Genomic DNA, 22,500 nt, shown 5'->3' on the forward strand with positions numbered 1-22,500 from the left:
GTAATGGTGCAAAGCGCTATTCAACCAGGCCTTTTTTTAAGAGTACAGCAAAATGTCCTTAAAAGCGTACCTCACGTGACGCAAGCATAAGCGTTTTAAACACCACTCAAACTTAGTCTCGTCTTGATAATCACTACTTGTTATTACGACGAAAGACACTAATTATCATGGAGTGCGCTGCTGCTGCTTTTTCTTGCGTCACTAGTAAAACCCTGCCCTGTCTGTGGAGCGGCCAGAACGCCACAAAACAAGAAAGGAAAGGAAACCAACTTTATTTAAGTGTCTAGTCGTTCTAGCGCTCGAGAACGAATTGGGGACACTGTAAACTGAAATTAACAATTAAGGCAAAAGCAGTCAAATGTTGGTATTCGAGGAGAGAGAAAAAACGGAGTACCCGGAGAAAAACCTCTCGGTGCAGCCGAGTAGAGAACCGACAAACTCAACCCACATATGACGCCGCCGGTCTGGGAATCGAACCCGGGCCACATTGGTGGAAGGCGATTGCTCTTACCACTGCGCGATCCCTGCACCCCTGCACAAGCGTCATTTAGGTTAGAAGTGGCTCTAGTAAATATTGGACTTTCATCTTAACGTGTGGAGACCCATTCAGGCAAGATTTCCGCGCAGGTCCCTACTTCATTTTATGCATACACTCCTTTGTTTCAAGAAAACAATAGCGATAGCAATTCTTGGGTTTCACTCACGTGATCAACAGTCATGTTTTTCAACAAAAACAAAAGAAGACGTTAGCATAATAATAGCTTTCAATTCCCGGAGGATTGGATCGGGACACCAACATGGCCGCCATTTCATTGTTTGGGGACACCAACATGGCGGCCGTGACGTCATGTGAAATCCAAGAATAAACGTCCTTTGTGACCGTGGCGCTTTGTTCCATATGGACTTTGAAAAAACAGGTCGAACTTCTGACTGAAATGCGGAAAATCGAACATTTTTTCCAGCAACTTCGGCACTTTTCCTGCAATTTTACCCATTTTTCAATTTTAGAATAAGCGCAAGAAGTGGAGTTTCAAGCAATCGTTGTAATAGGGTTCAGATTCTCAAACATAACAAACAAACCAAATAAAAGTACTGTCATAAAAAATTTAATGGCTACCTGCTCTTTTTATCGTGAAATTGTTCTTTCTGTCTGCTTACGAATTGAAGTCCTGAAATTTTCAGGCTTCTTTACCCAATTGCAAAATTGCGTTCATAACTGCGAAGATCATAGCTTCACTTGATTTCATATCCGCAGTTCATATATGATCCATTTCATATATCATTTCATCATTGAAACTGCTATCATTGGAAAAACAGTTTAATTGCGAGCTTGCATACTCAATTCTATAAACCGTCTCTCCTTAGAGCTATCTCACCTCTTATAGCTTAATGCCTGTGCCATCTTTTTTTTTGTTTGGTGCTGTTACCTGAGCGGACTGGATCTCATGCACATAGGGAGTACAATGTTTTTCTCTTCATGTTAGACTGAGATAAGATCATCAAATAAATTGCACTGTGCTGTTGTTTTGAATGGGAAATTGTTTATAAATGAACTTGCCATTAAAACTTATAACTGTAGTTATTTAAAGCTTAAAGGGGATTTTTTTTGAGTGGATGTGAAATGATTTGAGTGGAATGATTTAGTGGAAATGATTTGAAAGGCAATAACCAGAAAAACAGCCATATGGTGTCCCAAGAAGGACCAAAATCAAATTTCTTCTTTCAATATCACTATGTAATCAAGAGAAAAGGTTATGACAATGATCGAGGGAAGATTTTATCTTTAGCAAATCCTCCCAACTAATAGCATAAGAGAATGATTGTAGATTGGTCAGGAGTATTTGCACGTGGATATTGAGGCTTAAGGAGTGAAATTTTGTTTTTAAAGTACAACGAATGTCACATTTTTTATTTATTTATCAAGATTGGAATTTTTTACCTCCACAAAATATTTTTTTCAAGGAGAAATAAATGTGCAAAGGGGCATAAAGTACTTCAGGTTGATAGTATGGCTCATCAGCAGTTTTTGTGGTCTTCTTTTTTTTTTCTATTAAGTTTTTTTCATCAAAATTAATTTTAAGGTTTTATAACATGTGGACAATTTACATTGCTGGAGTTGTAAAATGAGTTTGACACTCTAATTAAATGCAGTTTAATATCCTTATTTCACATGGTTGCAAGCAAATGTCCTCCCTTTCAAAGAAGCGAATGTTCCATGCTAGCAGGAGTCTCTCTTCTTTTTGCATTTGCTGGGCTGACGAGTACTGGAAAAGAGATCTGCAAGCTGGGAACAGTTGCTTCTTTGAAAGGGAGGAAAATTTGGTAGCAACCATATGAAACAAGGATATTAAACAGCATTTTATTAGAAATTCACTGCAGTGTTGAGCATGCTCGGCGGGTACTTACATATAGCGACCGAATCCTCATGTGATACTTCATGTTTTGTGGGCTCACTTTTCAACAGCGGAATTCATGTAAAGGAAATGCACGGGACATAGCAGGCTCAAGTGACAGTCAGCAAACATATCATGGGGCAGGTGGTTTATTCGGAAATCTCGTCATGACACTATTAGTGGGAGACCCTGGATTCTTTGTACTACCTGCCACAGTTACATGTACATGTACATGTTGGTAGCTGCAACTTAAGCCTGCCAGTCCCATTGTATGAGCTGGACTATGTGCCCTCTTATGTTGTAGAAACTGAGGAAGAAAATGAGTATGAAGAACATTTTGAATACCTTGTCCAAACTTGCAATCTCTCCAAGCGAGAAAACTGGAAGGAAGCTTTACAGTGCTCAATACCAGACTATACTTTCCTACACTTGAAATAAATTATTAGAGTCCTTTGATAAGTTGGATTACATTTTTTTGGGTTAATCTCTTCCCTTCTTTTGTATTAGATATAAGGTCAGGTTATGGTTGTGACCATGGAAAGATTTAATATGAGTACAGAGACTAAGTCGACTTTGTTCGTGGTCTTCAGGCTGGTATACGTTGTGTCACGTTGTGTAACTTTAATATCATTGTTATAGTAAAAGAACAAAAGTTGGTTTCGTAAGCTATAAATGCATATAGGCTCATTGCATTTTTGAAGTGCAAGTTACCTATGTACATGTACTGAATGGTGTAGCCAAAGGACAAAAAAATATTCCCTGAGTGGTCTTGGAAGAGGCTGTAATGTTTGGATTCCCAAGATTTGGTAACGCAATGAGAATTTTCTTAGGTACAGTGTACTCCAATTTGAACCTACGATAAAACCCAACATTTGACTTCTGTAGTAGCTTATGATTATTACAATCATTAGTAACATCATCATTATTATTATTCTTGTCTTTATGATGGTAAGACATGCTGTAATTTCAATCGTTTCAAGTCACTTTTCACATACAGCGACCCAAGGGAAACACAAAATAGTGTGAGTTGGCAATGATTTGTCTCACATGGAAAGTAAAATGAGATCAAGCTTCCAGTGAATTCTAGCTAGGTTCTACTAAACAGAATTTTACCGTGTAATTGTGAACAGGGCTGCAAGTCAAGCAATAGAGAACATATCTGGTCAAACATCAACAATGTTAATTTTCTTGTTTATATACTGAGGTACTGATTAATGTAACTGTATGGTACATTTTATTTCATGTTGGAAATCACCATGAGATCACTATAGAAAATATGAAAATGATTTTTGAACTTGGGCATCATCATAAAAATGGGAATTTAAAAAAATACATTCTTGCTCTTGTGATAAGAACTTAATTCACTTGCAAAGGCTTAAGATGTCATTGTCAACATAATAAGGCAACATTTGTTGTATGTAAATCACCTGTACTTATCATCTGAAAAAAAAAAACATGAGCAACGTCTTTGAAAAGAGAACCAACAACATAATAGACCAATTCGGCTTACTCAATGTTGTACCCAATTCAACTCTTTTGGGAATAAAACGGTTTGTTCCAAGTATTCCCATATCATTTAAATGTGAAGGCTTCATTGTCATGCAAATTCATCACACAAAGAATCTTAACCCCGATAGATTTGAATTGGGAATAACATTGAGTTAGCCGAATTATTGGTCTATTCATGTCACTTTTGGGCACAAGTTTTAGATTTCTTTGTATGGAGCTATGTAAATAATGGTGTTATATATTTCTGAACCCACAACTATCATTCAGTGAATTCAACATCAGAGCTGTAAACACAGCTTGATGTTCAATGCCTCTAGGAAGATAAAGCTGCAATCTGCACCATGGCCTTTATGGTCTCCATCAAATTCATAAAAACAAATAGAGATCAATCTAGTAAAACCAAGAGCTGGAATCCTGTCTGCACCAGTAATAAACGAGAGAATAGAGAGCTTTAGATTCTAGTACGAGAACGACTACGATTACGAGATTTTCTCTTAAGACAACAGTGAGCGCTCGCAAACCATCGTCATTTTGGCGGGAAAAACTTGATGTCGTCGTCATTTTAGTACGAGGTTTCGCAAAAATGTCGTCGAATCAGTCAAAACAATTCAACAACACGGTTGATATTTTTTGCTTTTTTGATGAGCAAAAAGGCTCAGTTACCAGCAATAAGAATAACTAAGCAACCTATACTGCTAACAAAGAGTAGGATTAAGCGTACGGGTTATAAATTTACTTAGTATTTTCGCTAAAAACGGGCAGTCAAAACTCGTACTCGTTCTCATCCTCGTCGTAGAATCTAAAACCGTCTAATGTCTACCAGAGTACAACCTTCACAGGAACCCTCATACACCTAGCATAAAGTGCAGAAGCAAACAAATTACTAAAAACCACTTTTTAAAAAAGGGAAATGGAAAAGGGCATCACATACAATGGCACATGTTTGAAACAAGTTCAGATGTCATAACGTTGTTGATCATATTTGCCAAACAAAGATGATCACCAGGGGTCTGCTAAAATCAGTAACATTCATAAAGCGTTGTGTGCAGAAAAAAGCACTGAGTGACTTCCAATGAACAGCAGGATTCTTCTAATGTTGCCTTGCATTTGCATGTGATATAAAGGTGAATTTGCAATTATTGTGCAGCATGAGTCGCACACCCTTGTGACGTAATATGCCACCGTGGCAACGGGCAAGCCCTGTAAAAACACCCTTTATTTTGTCTTTATTTGCTTATATCTAAAAAACGAACTCAATGACCCCCTTTTTTTATTTCTGAGAAGTAATTAGAAGGGCAAGGTGAAACGTTCTGCAAAGTTTTAAAAGAATCTGTCCGCTGCATTTAGAGCCACCTTAATTTTGTTATTTTGTTAAAGTGGCTCTGAATCCTCTGGACAGAATTTTCTTAAACTTTGCTGAAAGTTTCATTGAGCCTTCTAATCATTTTTCAGCAATAAAAAAGGGTGGTCACTCAGTTCGTTATTGAGATATGGGCAAATAAATCCACAATATAGGGTTCTTTTTTCTGGGCTTTCCCCGTTGCCAAGATAACTTATTACATCACAATAATGATGACGTCTTGTTTGGAAATAATCGGTGTTTCATATGGTACCATAACATTGCTCTTACGTTATACCGTGGCAGTGTTGTAGCGTCATTCGATCTAAAGAGAGTGTCTTCTAAGTGTTGAAACCCTTTCGAGCCTCCTTAAAAGGTAGCCTGGTTCAATCGTACGACGTAAATCTGAACGCAAGAAAGCTCACACGTCGAACGCAAGCAGCAACGCAAGGACATTGAAATGCGCACGCGCAAATGAGTATCCCAAGGTGGCAAACGAAGTCAACTCTAGAGGCATGGAACGAGTATTTTTCACCTAGCTAGCGTTTGCGTTAGCGTTAGCGTTACACCGGTTCACACTTGTGAAATGCAAACACAAGCGCAAATGCAAGCGCAAATTTTTCGATTTCTTGCGTCTGCGCATGCGTTTGCGTTGAGGTAGTTCACACGTGTCTTTTCGTGCGTTTGCATTTGCATTTGCATTTGCATTTGCATTTGCGTCGTACGTGTGAATCAGACCCAGTTGTTCAGACGATGCATAGTGCTACCCGCCGGATAAATCACTATCCAGTGGATAAGTCATAGCGAAACCAATTGCGCTATGCGCTATGATAGTTATTTATCCGGTAGATAGCGTTATCCAGCTTTTGAACAACGGTGGCCAGGCTTATAGATTTCCGTGGTATTTAACGCTGGTTAGCGCTAACCCTGGGCCAGGTTTCTGCGTGCATGTCATGATAATTATTGTAAAGAAGCGAGTGAATTTTTATTGTTTATAAGGCTAGTTTGGATAAGAAGAACATACAAAAATAATAGTAATTATCGGAACAAAATAAAGTGAGCAGTGAAGCCTTCAGAAAAGGTGGCTTTCACGTGGCGTCATCGCAGCCATGTTGGTGGACGAAAACAAAAGATCTCTCATCAGCTCCTTTTGTTCGTTATCCAAGTCTCTAGACATTTGTATAGGTAATCGCATGGGGCCGAGTAAAATTAAGGATTAATATCACTTGTGTTTTCAGAAGTTGCTGAAATTGCCCGAGTCGCGCAGCTACTCGTTCCTCCCGTCAATGGCAAATTGTTCTGTGACCTTTTTTGTTGAGCTGCAAGATGTCGTGGTAAACTGAAAGCCCTTGACGAAAGAAATCATTTTGTTTTTCAACCACACAATCCCGCTACGCCGGGCGCCATGTAAGCCGATCCAAGTTTTAAGCTTTTCACGAAAAAAACCTTTTGCCCTTCTTCTTGTCACTCGAAAATTCAAATTTCAGATCATCTTTTAAAGCCAATTCTTAATCTTTATGCCTTTTCGGCGAATGCAGCGCGAATTAAAAGACAAGCTTCGATGAAGACGAAGTTGTTTTGCTCAAACAGAAGAAACCAACTGAATGTGGAAGAGATACGTTCAGCCAATCAGGAGCGAGAATTTTTGGCGCTCGACCAATCGTGAGCGAGTAATTTTGCCCTCTTCTCAAGCAAAATTAAGAAAAAAATGCCCTCTTCATTGACCAATCAGTATTCAGTAATTTTGCCCTCTATGTTATTAGGTTGCAAACCACCTATTAGGGACTTAATGCAGCAAGAACAGTTGCTTTTATGAAACAATTACTGTGCATGCCCCGCACGTGCATTTTGCATTTTGCTACATTTCAGGACACACGAAAAAGTGCATACTGGAGAGAAGCCTTATGAATGCAAACAATGTGGTAAGTGTTTTAGCCAAGCAGGAAGTTTAAGGAAACATGGAAGAGTGCATACAGGGGAGAAGCCTTACAAATGCAAACAATGTGGCAAGTGTTGTACGGAAGCAGGAGATTTAAGACAACATCAAAGAGTGCATACAGGGCAGAAGCCTTATAAATGCAAACAATGTGGCAAGTGTTTTAGCCAAGCAGGACAGTTAAGGACACATGAAAGAGTCCACACAGGAGAGAAGCCTTATAAATGCAAACAATGTGGCAAGTGTTTTAGTCAAACTCCACATTTAAGGACACACGAAAGAGTCCATACAGAGGAGAAGCCTTGTAAATGTAAACAATGTGGCATGTGCTTTAGCCAAGCAGGAAATTTAAGAAAACATGAAAGAGTGCATACAGGGGAGAAGCCTTATCAATGCAAACAATGTGGCAAGTGTTTTAGGAAAGCAGGAAATTTAAGGAAACATGAAAGAGTCCACACAGGAGAGAAGCCTCTTAAATGCAAACATTGTGGCAAATGTTTTAGCCGAGCAGGAGATTTAAGGACACATGAAAGAGTCCATACTGGAGAGAAGCCCTATCAATGTAAACAATGTGGCAAGTGCTTTAGCGGAGCAGGAAATTTGAGGACACCCGAAAGATGGCATGCTTGAAAAAAGCCTTATCAATGCAAGCAATGTGGCAAGTGTTTTAGCCAAACAGGAGCTTTAGAGTCCCATGAAAGAGTTCATACTGGAGAAAAGCGTAATGAACGTAAGACAATTGGAAAGTCTTTTCGCAACACAAGTGTCAAAAAACGTGATAAAGCAGGAAAGCGTTCTGCAAGTGCCAATGGACACGAAGTAGATATTCATCTCCTGCGCTTTGCGAGAACATAGTTCAAACCTGGGTGTAAAACACAGCTGTTGGCTTTGCCAGGAGGAGTTGAGCAGCGAGGAGCTTCTTCTTGCACATTACCAAAATCACATGACATTTGAGGAGCCGTCAACCTGAACTGGAGGGTTTTTTGCCTAATTTTGTGTTATAATGGTTATAACTCATTGACGATAATTCTTCCTTATTTGTCACTTTATAAAAATTAACAATCCAGACGAACATTGTTAGCTTTCGTTCAATGTTATTTCCTTTTCTAAAAAACCTCTTTTTCATGGAACGGGCGTCTTTAATCACAGGTAGCCCAAAATCAGTGATAATTCTAATGGTGATGATGGTCTGTCACATTAGTGGTGTTGTATTTTCCCTTGTTATTGTTGTTGTCAACAATTAAATCTAGTTCAATCAGAGTTCAGCCACTCTGCTAGTCCAATTAACTGTTGTTTTTGCATCAAATTATGACATTTGTTAAACGTATAAATTAAGCAGTATCGGTTAAAACCAACTCAACATCAGGCGTGAGTAAAATTGTGAACATTAGACATTTCATGCCAGTCTGACGGTCCGAATGGAGTTGTCTTACACTCAGCGCTTCACAAAAGTTTATACAGTTACCTTCATAAAGATGCTTTGGGTGATCTTTTCTTAATAAAAACCAGGTTCCCGTTCATTGCTTGAAATGGTGTTTCATCTAAACACAAAACTTAGAAATGAGATCAACACCATGCGGACCGCAGGGTGAAGAGACTTTCACACGCTTTGGCACACTTGTTTTTTAAAAGATGGCTCATTCGCCTTTACTTATAACTGCATTACTCAAGTTTTTTAACCCGAATTTGAAATTTTACCCTTGTTAATAATTCGTTTTCAGTTGTGTTTTCCAAGACATTTATCGTGCATTCTTTGGAGTACATAAACGAACGAAGAGAAAAAAAATGCATGAAACTATCATTTTTGAAGATAAATAAAACAAAGAAAGACCTTGTGTGTCTCCCACAAGCTGAGGCTACTGTTCTGACTTATTGAACAGCAGGTGAGATCTTAAAAGTAACCTCGGATCAAACAACATCAACGAAAACGTCGCTTCAAAATTTGCGCTATTTTTCAGTCCTAATTCCCTTTAGTCCCGAATATGGGCAAAGTGCCCAATAATTGGATAGGAGCGACTGGATTGATGGAGGCGCGAAAGGATGGAACGGAATAAACGAGTCCTTGCTCTCGTTGTCGTCAAAAACCTAGGATTTGAAAACTCAACCAGCCTTTTTTTTTTAGAGTACAGCAAAAATGTCCTTCAAATCGTGCTTCACTTGACGCACGCTTGTTTTTTTTCTCATTTAACAAAAACTCTTGTCTTGAGGCAGTGCTACTCCCAAGTTACGTTTTACAAGCCACGCAAGCATCAGCGAAAACAACATACTCAAACTTAGTCGCGTCTTGATAATTAGTAATTGTTAGTGCTTTAGCTTGCCTCGCTAGTAGAACCAGGCCCTATCTGGGGAGCGGCTGGAACGCCACAATACAAGCGTCATGGAGGTCAGACGTGGCCATCTATGTTCTCGAAACCTCTTAGTTCTTTCAAGTGTTACTTGGATAATCTTTATGTTGACTGCACGTGCGGATGTTGTTGCCTCCCTTTTAGAGATGTGAATCACTTTAAACTGATGAGGGAAGTAAGGGATAACGAAAAAATTTCATTGCATGTAGAAGCTAAGATGGACGGAGGAACGGAGGCGTGCACGGCTGTGCAAATAAATGTAGTGATGCCTTAAATTCAGTTAATGTTCCCAGAGCGCCTCACCACTTTCACGCATTATTTCTACAAGACAAACGAACAATTGCGGTTTATTAATGTTTCATCAGAACATAAACAGTGTACACCGTATTCCAAAGTGGCCAATATTTTAGTATTTGTTTGATTGCAAATTTGCGGCCATTTTGGAATAAGGTGTATATTACAGAATAAATGAGGCTGATAGAACTAAAGATCTTGGTCAATCAGTTGAGGGCGCAAGTGATCTTCTTGATTGAAACTAAAATCATTGACTCATCCTATCCCAATAGTCAATTTAGAATAGAAGGCTACAACTTGCATAGAGAAGATCGCGCCAAAGACGGTGGGGAAATCATGACTACTCTCTCGACGAAAAAGTTAAAAACCACCCCGGCAGGAAATATAATACCATTGAATCATTAGTTATTGATGCACACTGCTGTAATCATCGAGATATACAGACTTCCAACGCCATTCGGAGATCATTGCTACATCAGTATGGTAAAAGATCTTAGTTGTGAAATAGTGAAGTCACATGACCTCGCACTAATCTGAACAATTTGAGTCACTGTCTTAATTTTTTTGCTCAAATTGTCCAGTCAAGCAGTTCAAATATATATTTATACATTTATTTCATTCAAGATCTTTATGATATCTTCTCATGGGCTTTCCTACATTCACAGTTACGAGTAATCACAGGTAACTTATACCTTGATCCTCTGTAACCCGAGTTGAGGGAAGGGAAAATTTTATCTGATTTAGAAGATGTTCATGGATTAACTTGCTTGATAACAAAGCCTACTAGAATCATTCCGAATACTCAAACTCTGCTTGCTGTTATAGTCACGAACAAAACAGATCTTTTTAAGGAAGCGCACGTTTATAACTTTGGGATTTAGTGGTCACGCTATGGTTATTGTCATTATGAGTGGAAAAGCTATCTATCATCCTTGGAAAGTAGTTACTTTCAGAAATTTTAAATGGATGAATGAAGCGAAATTTCAGGATGATCTTAGAACAGCACTACTCACGTTGGTAATGCTTCAGGTGTCTGCCTAAATTCCCTTGACCTTTGGTCATAAAATATTCGCAGATTGGTCGATTTTTTTGAAATTTGACAAGGCGATTGCTACAGAATGGAGAAAGGATCTTCGCTATTAATAAAAATTCCTGTGCTTTGCACAAGAATGCGACGAAGAGGTAAATCCGACTTTTGCTTTCATGCGTGATGTTTATCTTTGTTATAATTATGCAAATTTTGACAAAAAGTATTAAATGACAAAAAAATTCTACTGAAAGATCGTTAATAGACCTAATCGGCTAACTCAATGCTCTATACATCATCTTTGAGCTGTCTCTCGGAGACTTCGATTGTACCATGTGATCGCCAGCTCCAAAGGGCCCATTTCCACCGCAAACAAACCAATGGCTTGGGTACTACTCAGCTGAATTTGGGTACGAATCGCCTGGGAACAAAACGACCTTGAGTATGCTATCGTCAAAGAGAAGATTTGAGCTGTTGTGATAAACAACTCACTTACAGAAGGTGAAAATGTTTTTTTGCTACATTTTAAATGAGAGATCATTCTCTTAGAAGTTATTTATCGTTAGAAGGTTGTGGGCTTTTCTCCTTTTCGGAAATGATCATGGCGGCCCAGTCTTCAGGAAGCGGTCCAAATGACCGTAGGTTTTCAAATCACTAAATGACCGGGGTGATAAACAATTTTTGAGTCAAAGCACTCATTCTCAAAAGGTTAGCATTCCTTTACTGCGACAATTACTTATAACAGTTAAATACGTTGAAAATTTAAAGCCAATGCAATGGTCGAGTGGTATTAAATTGGATCGGACTGAGTGATGATGGCGAGATTTGCACATACTTGATAGAGCAGTGAGGGTTCACAGATTGAACAGATTAAGCGACAACTTCTCATCCCTCTGCCGTCCAAACTAAGATAACTTTGCATACAAAGAATATCTCGCGAAGATTGGCCCGAAATTCAGAAATTACCGGGCTGCCGTTCACGGAGTATTTTCAATATCCCTTCTGCTAGTAATAATTTATCAAACAAGACACATCAGTGGAGACTTGAATGGGCTGTCGTCAGTGGAAAAAATGAAATTATTTTACCCCAAAAAAGTAGAGACTTTGATCAGAATAACAAGAATTAAACCAATACAAACACTGATAGCAAGTTAAATAGTAGAATGCTAAAGCCGATGACACACGGTCCAACATCTTGCAACATTTGTTGCTAAACAAATGTTGATCAATGTTGCACAGACGTGTTGAACGGAATAGAGCTGGTCTCTATTGAATGGCATATTTCAACATTCAACATGACCTGACACACTGTACAACATTTGTTGAACAATAGCTGCAAAATTTGTTGATCAACAAATGTTGAACCGTGTATGACCGGCTTAAGAGTTCATTCAGGTAATTTAAGGTTACACTGCAATTGCATGTTGATTGTCATCGAAGTGTCTGGATGTTAGTATTGATCATCACAATCTATCATGGCCAGAGCATACCAAAAATATAATTATGTACCTCATTCTCCAAGAAAGTTACTATCTTTAGATAAATGAAACACTGAAGCCAATACTACAAAAAAAAAATCAACTGAATACAACAAAATATCCAATGATTTTCAATGGCATTGTGATATGGGGCCCCTGTTTCCTTCCCTGATAGAAGACATTGAGTGCATTCACCTATGGGCCTCAAAACTATAGTCCAACACGTGCTCAGAGATGAAAGCTGTCAATGAAACATTCAAGAAGCAATAGTGGATTCTGATACATGTATTTCTTTATATATCAAGAGACTCCTAGTGCTAGCCCATAAGGCATACTGTGGCACAAGTAATAGTACCTTTAACGACTTCAGTAAATAAATGTATTTACTGTATTACCTAATCAAACGCTTCTGGGAGCCAGCTCATGGATGGATTTTAATAGAATTTACAAGGGCTCCTAAGAACTACATGTATCTCATGGTTTATACCTTTGCTTGTGGCATGCAATTTTTGTTTCTCTTTGTGTTGCTGTTCCCTGAGCAGACTGGATCTCAGAGTTCTGTGCGTAGGGAGTACAGTGTTTTTCTCTTCATGTTACACTGAGATGAGATCAGCAAAGAAATTGCACTGTACTTGTCTGTTGTTTTAAAGGGGACATTATTAATAAAAATGAACTTGCCATTCAAAAGTTATAACTGTAGTTATTTACAGCTTAAAGGGGAGAGTTTTTGAGTGGATGTGAGGTAATGTTAAGGTATACAACAAATGATTTGAAAGGCAATAACCTGAAAAACAACCACATGGTGTCCCAAGAGGGACCAAAATCAAATTTCTTCAAGTACAATATCACTATGTAATCAAGAGAAAAGGTTTTGACAATAATTATTATGATCACTTGAGGGAAGATTTTATCTTTTTAGCAAATCCTCCCAACTAATAGCATAACAGAATGAATGTAGATTGGTCTGGAGTATTTGCATGTGGATAAATATTGAGGCTTAAGGAGTGAAATTTTGTTTTTAAAGTACAATGTCGCATTTCTTTTAATCAAGATTGGAATTTTTGTCTGAAGACCTTCACAAATTATTTCAAGGAGAAATAAGTGTGCAAAGTGGCATAAAGTACTTCAGATTGATGGTATGGCTCAGCAGCAGTTTTTGTGGTCTTGTCTTTTTTTCTATTAATTTTTTTTCTTCAGAATTAATTTTTAAGGTCTTATAACATGTGAACAATCTATATTGCTGGAATTGTAAAATGAGCTTAACACTAGTAAAGTGCAGTTTAATATCCTTATTTCACATGGTTGCAAGTAAATTTCCTCCCTTTCAAAGAAGGGAGTGTTCCATGCTAGCAGAAGTCGCTCTTCTTTTTGCGTTTGCTGGGCTGACGTTTGTTTGGGAAAAGAGATCTGCAAGCCGTGAACACTCGCTTCTTTGAAAGGGAGGAACATTTGCTAGCAACCATATGAAACAAGGATATTAAACTGCATTTTATTAGAAATTCATTGTGTTGAGCATGCTCAGCAGGTACTTACATCTAGTGACTGAATCCTCATGTGATACTTCATGTTGTATGGGCTCACTTTACAACAGCAGAATAGGCCATTTCCGAGTTCACGTCTGCCTTCTCTTCCAAGCGAGTCTAAGTGCGAAGTTTTTGTGATGGTAATTAGTTCTACTTTACATATGAATGAAAACTAATTTTCATAAGAAAAACTTCGCACTTAGACTCGCTTTGAAGAGGAGGCAGAGATGAACTCGGAAATGGCCTATTCCTTTAAAGGAAAGGCACGGGACACAGCAGGCTCAAGTGACAGTCAGCAAACATATCATGGGGCATGCAAGCAGTGAACACTCGCTTCTTTGAAAGGGAGGAAAATTTCCTAGCAACCATATGAAACAAGGATATTAAACTGCATTTTGTGAGAAATTCATTGTGTTGAGCATGCTCAGCAGGTACAGTACTTACATCTAGTGACTGAATCCTCATGTGATACTTCATGTTGTATGGGCTCACTTTACAACAGTGGAATTCCTGTGAAGGAAAGGCACGGGACATGCGGTTTATTCAGAAATCTCATCTTGACACTATTTGTGGAAGACCCTGGAGTCTCTGTACTACCTAACACAGTTACATGGTAGTAGCTGCAACTTAAGCCTGCCAGTCCCATTGTGTGATCTGGACTATGAGCGCTCTCATGTTGTAGACACTGTGGAAGAAAATAAGTATGAAGAATATTTTCAATGACAACAACAATGTTAGTTCTATTGTTTATACACTAAGGTACTGATTAATGTAACTGTATGATACATTTAATTTCATGTTAAAATCACGAGAGCACTCTAGAAAATATGAACATGATTTTTGAACTTGAACATCATCATTAAAAATGGGAATTAAAAAAAATACATTGTTGCTGTTGTGATAAGAATGATAAGAACTTAATTCACTTGCAAAGGCTTAAGATGTCATTGTCAACATAACAACTCAACGTTTGTTGTATGTATATCACCTAGATAGATAGATCGATAGATAGATACTTTATTATCACCTTAGATTGCAGTTTTAACTGAATTGATAAGGTTTACATTACATAATTTAAAAAAATTAATTCAGTAAGTAAAATATATTAACTATTATGATACATTAAGATACATGTAGATCTAGGAGTCTTGTTACAACTATGAAAACTAAGGGAAAAGAAAAAAAAAAAGAATATATATAAAAATATATACATGTATACACATATAAAATTGCAAACTATAAGGTACCAAATGGAGAATTGACTAATGGTATTCGTTATAGAAAGAAAGTTTATTTAGAGTCATAAATCCTAGCGCTACCGTTAATAAAGGTATTACTGAACCTATTAGTCTTACACAAGGGCGTTGCCGAAGGATGATTAGTGTTAAATGGTAATAAGTGAAATAACTGATTGTTAGGATTAGAAATGGTTTGTTGGAAAAAACTCTGACAATTTAGATCTTCTTTGCGATAAACTATTAATATCTATTAATATTTGTGGTCTTAAGAGCATCAATGTATGACACATCGTAGCCATATATAATACGCATGGCTCTCTTTTGTACTCTTTCTAAGGCTGAGCTAAGATACTCAGGTAGACTATAGTGAAACACTTGACACGCGTATAATAAAACTGTACTATCGTTTGAAAAAAAACGTGAACAACGTCTTTGAAAAGGGAACCAACGACATAATAGACCAATTTGGCTGACTCAATGTTGTACCCAATATAAATCTTTTGGGAATAAAACGTTTTGTTCCAAGTATTCCCGTTTCATTTAAATGTGAATGCTTCATTGTCATGCAAATTCATCACACAAAGAATCTTAACCCCCCGAGATTTGAATTGGGTACAACATTGAGTTAGCCGAATAATACTTATCGGTCTATTGTTGTCACTTTTGGGTACAAGTTTTAGATTTCTTTGTATTTAGCTATGTAAATAATGTTGTTATTTATTTCTGAAGCCATAACTATCATTCAGTGAACTGAACATCAGAGCTGTAAACACAGCTTGATCTTAAATGCCTCTAGGAAAATAGAGCTGCATGTGGAGGACTATGGTCTTCTCCCTCCATCAAATTCATAAAAACAAATAGAGATCAATCTAGTGAAAGCACCAGTCATAAACGAGAGGATGTCTCCCAGAGTACAACCTTCACAGGAACCCTCATAGATACACCTAGCATAAAGTACAGAAGCAATACAAATTACCACAAGCCAGTTTTTTTAAAAGGAAATGGAAAAGGGAATCACCCTTTCTTTCTATTTTGGGTGAAATAAATTATGTTTGAAACAAATTCAGATGTCATAACGTTGTTGATCGTATTTGCCAAACAAAGATGATCAGTAAAAAATCAGTAACATTCATAAAGAGTTGTTTGCAGAACAAGCACTGAGTGACTTCCAATAAACAGCAGGATTCTTCCAATCTTGCCTTGCATTTGCATGTGATATAAAGGTTAATTTGCAATTATTGTGCAGCATGAGTTGCATCTATTCCTTTTTTAGCATTACCCTTCAAATGGTATAAGACTGGAAGTACATGTTTACACTGGCCACGCTCAAAGTCTGTGCACACTCTAAAACCACTGCTTTGAATAATAGGTCATTTCCCTAATGCATTTTTATTGTACTTACAGTTTATTGTGGAGGCCAAATATGATGTCTTAATGAACTTAATAGGCACATAATTATATGGCCCAATGACAACTGTTTGCCCCCACAAAAGAATGGGTATCAAATCACCAGTAAAATGAACTGCTCCCAACAAAAGATCGTGGTTTCTTCGGCCTCACGCTGATTGGATCCATCTTGAGACCATTTGATCTCGTGTAGACTCTTCATTCTATGTACCTTCAGTGGGGATGATTTATCACAAAACAGTGTAAGAGAGGCCTTTGGATTTTCTCTCATGCAGGTAGCCATTGAGTAAACCCCCAACAGAATCTTAACCAGCTATAAAGAGCCCAATGCTTTCTTTCACCCTTAAAGAGAAGAAAGAACATGACTTGGCCTAAAATAGTTCTGATATAAGTTCCTTTTTTCTTTTCTTGAACATAAAACATTCCAAATCCCAGCTTCTTAGGTGGTTGAAGTGCTACTATGATTAATATTTTATCCCTTGGATTTTAAGGTTTATCACATAGAACTCCAAGAAAGATTTAAAACGCTCTTTACCGTTTGGAAATATCTGCATTGGTTCCGTGTAAAATATGCAAATTAGAGGACTGATGACGTCACTCACTCAACCAAATATAACATCAAGTATATAAATAGAGGTATCTCGGTGAAAAGCTATACAGTGTACATGACAATGGAAATTAACTAGAAGCTGTAATTTCTACCAGATCCAACACTCTCTATAAGATTTCGCAACAATTAGAACATACGTAAACTTGATAAACTTGATTCTTTTAGTGAGGTCTCATGAACAAATAAGTCACTGTATTTGTACAAATTTCTCCTAGTACCGACGGTCCTTAAAATAGAGGAAGTGTGATCAAAAGGCGTGGACAGTTAACATTCTCATATAATTTTTTTTCATCAAGTATGTAGATTAGTTCTCTGAAGTAAATTAGTCTAGCTGTGCCATGTCACGCGTCGGTGCCGTCGTAACAAAATCATGCAAATGAGGAATTTAGACAACAGTATCATGGTGGATTACTGACAAGATAATTCACAGAACAATTCAAAGCGTCCCTTGCTATTTGAATAAAAACAATTGAAGATGTAAATTGTTCGAAATCGTGGGTGTTACGAAAACTAAGACCTAAGACCCCTGGGGTCTTAGTTTTCGTAGCACGAAAACTAACTTAGCTTTGGTACTACGAAAGCTAAGACCTCTTGTGGAAATTACAGGAAAGAAACCCGGGAAGACTTTCCGCTAGCTACAGTAGTCGGAGATTTGTCTCTATGCATGGATTAATTTAAACAGACACAACGCCACGACACTCATGAATGTTGTGTAGCAGGGAAAAAAACACTGGCATTCGTCTGTGCTTACTTATTGGCACGGAAACTGAGTGAGCTGAGCTGCTGAGTCTTAAATGGTACCGTCTTTTACTTGTCTGCGAGCGTCACACCCAACTAAGTTAAACCCTTGACAGTGCGGTTGCTACTTGAATACAATGTTTTTTGTCCTTTTTTTTGTCGGTACTTTGATTTGTTGCACTGCTGGTGACTTGGATCCACGACCTGTAATCAATGACCGCTCAAAACAGAAACTTACCAAGATTAGAACACCAGGGATCTGTTGCTGGAAACCTGGTCAGCGCCAGCCGTTGGTTGAGTTGGCTCAAACCAGTTTAGACGATTCTAAGGGTCGCTCTTATTAGAAGGATCGGCACCACAATGTTGTATCATGTATTAGCAATATTGTGATACCAAGTGAAACACGAATTATTGCTGAACAAGATACAGTCATTATTGTAACTTAATATGTCACTGTGGCAACGGGCAAGCCCTGTAAAAACACCCTTTACTTTGTCCTTAGTTGCTTATATCTCAAAAACGAACTCGGTGATCCCCATTTTATAGGGGAAGGTGAAATTTTCTCCAAAGTTAAAAAAAATTCTGTCTAGTGCATTTAGAGCCACCTTAATTTTGTGATTTTATTGAGGTGGCTCTGAATACTCTAGACAGAAGTTTTTTAAACTTTGCCGAGAGTTTCATCGTGGCCTTCTTATCACTTTTCCGCAATAAAAAGGGTGGTCAGCGAGTTCGTTATTGAGATATGAGCGACTAAATCCAAAATATAGGGTGCTTTTGCTGGGCTTTCCCCGTTGCCAAGGTAACTTATTACATCACAATAATGATCACATCTTGTTGGAAATAATCGGTGTTTCATATGGTACCATAACATTGCTCTTACGTGATACAGTGTTGTAGCGTCATTCGATCTAAAGAGAGTGTCGTTCTAAGTGTTGAAACCCTTTCGAGCCTCCTTAAGAGGTATCAAAACCTATAGCCTGGTTGACACCTACGACGCAAATCTAAACGCAAGAAAGTTCACACGTCGTTCGCAAGCGGACGCACGCGCAATTGAGTATCCCAAGATGGCAGACGAAGTCAACCCTAGAGGCATAGAACGAGTATTTTTCACCTAGCTAGCGTTTGCGTTTGCGTTTGCGTAACACACTGGTTCAAACTTGTGAAATGCAATTGCAAATTTTTCGATTTCTTGCGTCTGCGCTTGCGTTTACATTTGCGTTGAGGTAGTTCACACGTGTCTTTTCGTGCGTTTGCACTTGCTTTTGCATTAGCTTCGTACGTGTGAATCAGACCCCAGATGTTCAAACGATGGATAGTGCTACCCGCCGGATAAATCACTATCCAGTGGATAAGTCATAGCGAAACGAATTGCGCTATGCATTGGATAGTTATTTATCCGGTAGATAGCGTTATCCAGCTTTTGAACAACGGTGGCCAGGCTTATAGGTTTCCGTGGTATTTAACGCTGGTTAGCGCTAACCCTGGGCCAGGTCTCTGCGTGCATGTCATGATAATTATTGTAATGAAGCGAGTGAATTTTTATTACTGGGTTGCCGTAGGCATCCCAGTCGGAAAATGGGTAAATTATTTTTTTTATTTTTATTTTCCGTGTCGGTAAAAGTCTTGCCCGTCAGTCCCCTGCTAAGTGGTGTCTGTCTGCATAGAGCCCTCTGCCCGTATTTTCTTAGGATAGAGAGGGTAGTGGAAATACGTAGACTTCTCTGCTGGACACAGTAGAATGATAAACTTAACCTGCAATGGCGTCGAAAGTCATGTAATGCAAATGGCAAATGGCGTTTTAGTGGATCTTAAACAAAATATACCCTTATGGAGCTCAATAATGGAAAGTCAGTTGGATAAACTAGGCGGGCGGTGAAAACAAATACCTGGAATCGTAAAAGCGACGAGTAATGGACTTCGACAACAATCTATCGCCCGTCGAGCAGAAATCAAATTGAGCTGTATTTACCTGAAGTACATGGTAATTTGACACGATTGAGTTTCTTGTCTTCACGCACGCAATGAAATAGGAAGAGGTTTTCGCCTCTAAGAGCAAATATGTTGTTTGTTTCAATAAATGTTTCGCTGGAAAAGGATTCTGTGGTATTTTCTGCCTTTGTGAGTTATAATATCATGTTGTGTATTGAATTTTCGAGCTTAAGGTTGAAATGTGATATGGGAGAAGTTTTTTAGTATTGCTCTGTAAGCAGGAAGGGTTCACAGGCCTGTTGGAAGCGTGCTTGAGTTTCAACAAAATGAGCCCCAAAATCAGTGAAAAATTGTGACGCAGATGAATCATAAAGTAGCTGCTATTTCCAAAATGATGGAATTACCTGGTGATAAATAACGTCGTACGCGTCTTGGAGAGTAAATTTTGACTTTGCATAAACAAGAGTTGGGCGATTGTGATCTTTGTTTTGACTTCGCTCATTTCAGTGTCAAACTTTATAACACTTGACAGAAAAAGAAACTTACAAAAACCCGGTATCTTGCCATCATTTGACACAGATACTTCACTGTTTGGCGAGTAAACATGCCGCGGTAACTTAATCACGGCCGCCCGCTGAATTCCGGCATGTCACTTTCGATTTTGCGATTTATTTGAACGTAGCAAAAATCTCCTAAAATGTTTGTCGCTGATCGTAACTTTTTTATATTCTATATTCATGGTTCAAAATTAATATTGTTTTCATGTCGTAAATATTTTACTCTCGATCGACCGTTCCGGAAACTTCCTTCTGCTCTTTCTAAAACTGTGTATCAATAGATATTTGCTTTTGCATCAATGTTTGTTTTGCATAAAGCAAGCTAACAAAATCTGTACTTTGCTGAGTTCGCATTTGTTAGCGTAAATAGTATTTTCGGTCAGATCCTTGTGTTTTAGTAGGGGTTTACTGTTTTTGGTCTCCCATCCTAATACTAACCCCGCCCGAAAGGGCTTAACATCCGGTGAATTTTAGTATTAAAAGCATTCAGATGCTCAGAGGGCACACTTGTGGTAAAAAGGAGTTGTGAGGAACTTGAAAATTATCAACATGTCAGCCCAGAAGCCAATGTTTCTCGCTTCTCTTTTATTTGTTATTCTTTGGAGACTGGAATGCTGTATTTCAATACCACACAATTCAATGCCTTCTGATTTTCTGTAACACGTACCACAGGCAACCCAGTGTATGCTTCACGAAAGCATCTCGTTTTTATTGTTTATAAGGCTAGTTTGGATAAGAAGAACATACAAAAAAAATAATTCTCGGAACAAAATAAAGTGAGCAGTGAAGCCTTCAGAAAAGGTGGTTTTCGCGTTGCGTCATCGCAGCCATGTTGGTGGACGAAAACAAAAGATCTCTCATCAGCTCCTTTTGTTCGTCCACCAGCAATTGTACATTGCAGCATATTGTTATCCGAGTCTCTAGACATTTGGTTCCAAACCTCCCATTAGGGACTTAATCAGCAAGGACAGTTGCTTTTATGAAACAATTACTGTGCATGCCCCGCACGTGCATTTTGCATTTTGCTACATTTCTTTGCCGTTCTCGTCCTGCGACAACAGCGAGTTTAAAGCTACGGAAATACGAGCAACAAAAACGTCCAACTTGTGTCGCAACATTGCTGCGAAACTAGTCGAAAAGCGATGTTGCGCGTTTTACATCACATACACAACCTGTTCTCACAACAACAACAAAATGTGTTGCAAGTTGCATTAATCCAGGCCTCTGATTGGCCAGCTACGAGGTCACGTAAGCTTAATTGATCTATGAAAACAAAAATGGTGGTCGCCACTTGGCAGAGGAAACGTACTGCAGTTACCTATGACGTAATCACCACTCTTGACAAATCAAGAGCGCTAGAAAATTGATTTTGTTGCGAAACAAGTTGCCCCATAGGAGTGGTAAAACGGGCAGCATTTTGGGGGATTTGTTGCAGAAAGTAGAACGGACCTCTTCTTTCTGTAACACGCAGCAGCAACTTGCAACACATTATTTTTGTTGTGAGGACAGGTTGTGTGTGAGATGTAAAAAGCGCAACATCGCTTTTCCACTAGTTTCACAGCAATGTTGCGAGACAAGTTGGACGTTTTTGTTGCCCGTGTTACCGTAGCCATAAAACAAGAATACCATTGGTTAAAAAGGGAAAAAGACTCGTGCTGCACGTGCAGCACTAATTTCCGTCCCCTTGTTTGCCGTACGTGAAATCACCAAATTTTGAAAAATTCTTTTCACCTGCGCTGTACGTTCCTAGAACTTGTTAGTTTTCCCACAGTTCACTCACTAAATAATATTAACAATGATACAATAATGTTGTTGTATTCACTCCCTTATAATTGTTTTATATTAAGAATTTGATTTTCTTTTTATTAACTTCCTTTAGATCGTTTTTCTTTCTGGCTTAAAAGTTGATCTTCACTTAACTTAGCTGTTGGTTGGATGGTTTTGATGAAAATAACTTCTTTTTCTTGTGTGTTTTAGTGCTGAATGAGATCACAATCCGTAAATCATGTCAAGATCAGTTAAGCGCAGGAATTGCCATATGATCAATAATGGTTCTTGGCCTGGAAAGAGAAGAAGGTAAAAGGTAAAAAGAACAAAGTGTTACAAGACACAAAGAAGTCCCTGCTGAAGAGAAGCTTTATAAATGCAAGAAGGGCGGCAAAGGTCTTAGTGAAAGA

The 22,500-nt window shown here is 38.3% G+C and overlaps 2 pseudogenes; both read left to right on the forward strand.

The window, feature by feature from the left end:
• The window catches only part of LOC138046893 (zinc finger protein 420-like), a 38,602-nt pseudogene extending 30,570 nt beyond the window's left edge, over positions 1–8,032 (forward strand).
• Positions 8,033–19,664: 11,632 nt separating this feature from the next.
• LOC138046660 (zinc finger protein 709-like) overlaps positions 19,665–22,500 on the forward strand; it is a 4,780-nt pseudogene continuing 1,944 nt past the window's right edge.

This window comes from Montipora capricornis, chromosome 4 (assembly GCF_036669925.1).
Source record: "Montipora capricornis isolate CH-2021 chromosome 4, ASM3666992v2, whole genome shotgun sequence".
Taxonomy (NCBI): domain Eukaryota; kingdom Metazoa; phylum Cnidaria; class Anthozoa; order Scleractinia; family Acroporidae; genus Montipora; species Montipora capricornis.